Genomic DNA, 3,120 nt, shown 5'->3' on the forward strand with positions numbered 1-3,120 from the left:
TTTTTTGTTAATTTTATCTTTTGTTACCATATACCATGTATATTGTTTATGTGTTTCTTGCTATGTAGCCCAGAGTGGCCTCAAACTCACTGCAGTTCCTTTGCTCTCTAGCCTCCCAAATGTGAAGATAATAGAGGCATGAGGCACCTTGCCCTGTGGCCATGCCCTTTTTGTTGTTCAAACAAGGGTTTCTCTCTGTAGCCCTGGCTGTCCTGGAACTCACTCTGTAGACCAGGCTGGTCTCGAACTCACAGAGTTCAGTCTGCCTCTAACTCCTGAGTGCTGGAATAGAAGGCATGTGCCACCACACCCAGCTTGGCCCTGCTCAATTTTCAGAGGAAAGTGAAACAGTCATGATGGAGGAAGGTTCTGGACCCGTAGGTGAACCCCAAAATAGCACCTAGGCCATTTGTAGAGCAGTCCAATACAATCTTTATTTTTGATACAATTATCATTGACCTCTCAGAGTTGCCTTGGTCTCTTTGTCTGTTGGATCTCTTCCGGGTCCCTTGTCTCTTGGCTTTCCAGCCTTTCAGCCACTTCTGTGCATCTTGAGGCAGAAAGGAGTGTGCAGAGCTCTGCTTCTCTGTGCTTGAGTATGCCAGGAAGCTCGCCCTCAGGGTGTCCTTGGCTATAGTCGCGCTGCGGTTCTGGCTCCATGACAGGTGTGAAATCTCACTGGGTGGTGTGCAACTGCCCCTGCTCCTCTTTGCTGGAACTTCAGTTTCCAGTACCTGTTCCAGCCAGCAGGGAAGATCACTGAAGAGCAGACTGCTCGCTCTCTCTCTCGCTCTCTCTCGCTCTCTCTCTCTCTCTCTCTCTCTCTCTCTCTCTCTCTCTCTGGACATTCGTGGCAAATTGTGCTCAACCGGTTCAGCCCGCTGGCCCACTTTGGTGCTAGGCTGGAACCTCAGGCTCCCTACATGCTAAACACATGCTCTCCCACTGAGCTGCATTCTCAGACAATTTCATAACTTATTTGCCCAAACCTTTGTCCTTTGGCCACATCTTACTGTGAAATGAGGACTTTTTTGTTTTTTGGTTTTTTTTTTTTCTGGCAAACCACGTGTTTAGTGAAAAATGGGAAGTTATCAGGGAAAAAGAAACTGTTGTGATGGCATATGCCTGGAATTCCAGTACTCTGGAGACTCTGGTAGGTGACTCACCATAAATTTCAGGCCAGCCTGGGTTATGTAGTAAGTTTTAGGCAAGCCTCAGCTACAAAATGAGACTGTCTCAACCACGCACCCTTGTATTTGCCAATCCCCAGTTCTCCGTTCTCCTTTCTCCTGTCTCTTGGAATTCCCGAGGCTTTCCCCAGACAGGAGGGGAAGGCCCTGCAGCCCTGGCCTACCCTGCCGGCCACAGCCTGCCCCAGCCTCCTCAGACTTCAAGTGCAAGGACCACAGGCAACTTCAGTGAGCACAGGCGAATCTGGGGAGTGAGGCTTGCTTACTCTATTCACTTGCCAGCCTCAGTTTCCTTCTTTCCCAGTGCAGGGTCCCAAAGAGAGCAAGCTCTGAAGGCAGCAGAAAAGAGTGTACTGCCATCAGGAGGACCGTCCTCTGCCTCCCTTGCAGCTAGTGTTCCCTCCTCACTGTACCCTCCCGGCTTTGCCTTAGAACGCAGGCCCATGACAAGGAGGCTTCTGCCTCCTTTATTTGTGTTGTGTTATGACTGAATACAAGGCGCATTTCCTGTATGCTAGGCAAATGCTCTTCCACTGTCTACATGATTATTTCCAGCCCTTCCTTAGTCCTTTAAAAACGTTTCAATTTTTCATAATACTTTTTTTTTTAATTAAAAAAATTTTTTTTGAGACAGGGTTTCTCTGTGTAACCTTGGCTGTCCTGGACTCACTTTTGTAGACTAGGCTGGCCTCGAACTCACAGCGATCTGCCTGCCTCTGCCTCCCGAGTGCTGGGATTAAAGGCGTGCGCCACTACCTCCCGGCTTAATTAAATTTTTTTATTTGTTTGTTTTTGTCATATATAGCTTTATTGTTTTTAGCTATGTTGTATTCCTAATTTCTGTAGGAGATATCTATATATAGATATATATATATATTTCCTTAAACATAAAATATATGTTTCCTTTCCTCCCTCCAACCCTTCCCATGTATCCCCTTGTTCTCTCTCAAATCCATGTCTTTTAACATTGTTTTTTATATATGTGTGTATGAGTTTCTAAATATAAAAATACTACTTGCTCAGGCGTGTGTGTGTGTGTGTGTGTGTGTGTGTGTGTGTGTGTGTATGTGTGTGAGTGATTTCAGGGCTGACCACTTGATATTGGATAACCAATTGGTGTGCTCTTCCCTTAAAAAAGACTGCTTCTCCTGCTCCCAGCATTCCTTAGTTGCTCGTTGCTCTTTGTCTAGGCTTGAGACTTCGTGGGCCTCCCTCCTTCCACATCAACATGCCCATGGGTGTTGTTCTTGATCACTTAATACATTTTCTTTCTTTTCCTTTCTCTCCCCTCCTCCCCTCCCCTCCCTGCTCCCCATGCCAAGCTGGCTTTGAGCATCCAAGCCAAGGATGGGTAACTCCTTCCGTCTCCTGTGCCCACCTTCTAAGTGCTGGGCTTGCAGGTTTGTGGTCGCATACTTAGGTTTTATGCAGCGCTGGGGATAGAAAGCAGGGCTTTTTGCATGCTTGGTGAACACTCTATCAACTGAGCTACAGCCCCAGCACCAGACCCTTTCTTGGATTTTTGAACCTGGGCTCTCACTTGGTTGCTCGGGCTAGCCTGGCCTTGAACTCAGTAGTCCAAGCAGACCTTTACCTTTCAACCTCCCTGTTTCAGCCTCCTAGCAGTTAGGATTCCAGACCTATGCCATGAGGTCTGGCTTCAGGCTCCTTTGGACTAAACTGTGTACACCTAATGAGTACTTCTATCTCCGACCTGAGGACACTGGTTCCTGGAACACCAAGGAAATGAAAGACCTGTTTTTTGTTTTTGATTTTGTTTTTGTTTTTGTTTTTGTTTTAGAGACAGGGTTTCTCTATGTAACAGTCCTGGCTGTCCTGGACATGCTTTTGTAGACCAGGCTGGCCTCGAACTCACAGATCTGCCTGCCTCTGCCTCCTGAGTGCTGGGATTAAAGGTATACGCCACCAC

Source organism: Acomys minous (genome assembly GCF_964271855.1).
Source record: "Acomys minous genome assembly, chromosome: 7".
Classification (NCBI taxonomy): domain Eukaryota; kingdom Metazoa; phylum Chordata; class Mammalia; order Rodentia; family Muridae; genus Acomys; species Acomys minous.